Raw genomic sequence first — 1197 nt, 5'->3', positions numbered from 1 at the left:
GAGAAGAAAAAGAATGGAATTTCGATTGCGGCCGCAATTAATATATGTATTCTCGTCCGGCCCGCCGGGGGTCGCTACACCGATCCCTCGCAACACCGTGGCCAATTGGCGGCCCCCTCTTTATCTGCATCTTTATTTCCTCCTCGTAAAATATCCTCCTCCCCCTCCCCACGTATCCTCGCACCTTTCCCTCCCTTCCTTTCGATACTAAAATTTCTACATTCCTATATATTATTATATACCTCGACCGACAACGAGTTTCCGCATTCAACCAACCATTACACATTCACCACCTCGATCATCATCTCCAACCCCCCTCCCCCTCCCCCTCCCCCGCCCCCGGCCCTGCGCATTGAAGAACACCATCAGCGTACACTAATCTTGTCCAGTGATATTAATGGCAGTCGTATCTTTGTTCTTGTTTGTTCCCGGTCCCGCTCGCTCGGCTATACGTTCGGCTCTGGTTCGTCATTGTTCTGTGTGTACCTACCCGCTACCTTCACGAACACGGATTTGCGCTGGGGGTCCATCCACACACGTGGCTCTCCGTGTGCCTCCTCCTACGCCACAAACATTGGTTCGTAACGGAAAATATCTATTCTTTTTAATTGGGTGTCGATATTTATAATCGGACAATGGTGCTTGGTCTCTCTCTCACTCTCTCTCTCTCTCTCTCTCTCTCTCTATATATATATATACATATATTTATATATTTTTCTAACTCTCCTCGCTATTGTTTCTTTCTTTGCTTCTCTCTTTTTCTTTCTTTCTTTCTTTCTCTTTGCTTTAACCGATAAATCTCTCTCTCTCTCTCTCTCTCTCTTTCTTTCTCCACGTTGCTTTCTTTCACTCTTTATTTCCACCTGTTTCTTTATCTATCTATTAACCTTCGATCGTCTGTATGTAATTTATTCGCGAATCGCTGATCTATTTCACTTGGATGTTCGATCGAATTCCGTAATCGTAATAACTTGTAATAACTATATATATATATTATGATATCGATCCGCGTCCCTTCCCTTGGGAAAAAAAAAATAAAATAAAACGAAACGTTATCGGTGGAGGTTCAGCAGGCTTACCGTCGGCGATCCTCGCGATGAGATTGTCGCATCCGTTACACGGCAATCTACTCCCACCGGGTGTGTGCTACACCTGCGACGTTTGCGGTAAAACCCTTTCCACGAAGCTCACCCTTAA

The sequence above is a fragment of the Apis florea genome, unplaced genomic scaffold (assembly GCF_048593485.1).
Source record: "Apis florea isolate Af1SG1 unplaced genomic scaffold, ASM4859348v1 contig_2989_pilon, whole genome shotgun sequence".
NCBI classification, from domain to species: Eukaryota; Metazoa; Arthropoda; class Insecta; order Hymenoptera; family Apidae; genus Apis; species Apis florea.
Note: the sequence above shows the minus strand (reverse complement) of the source record.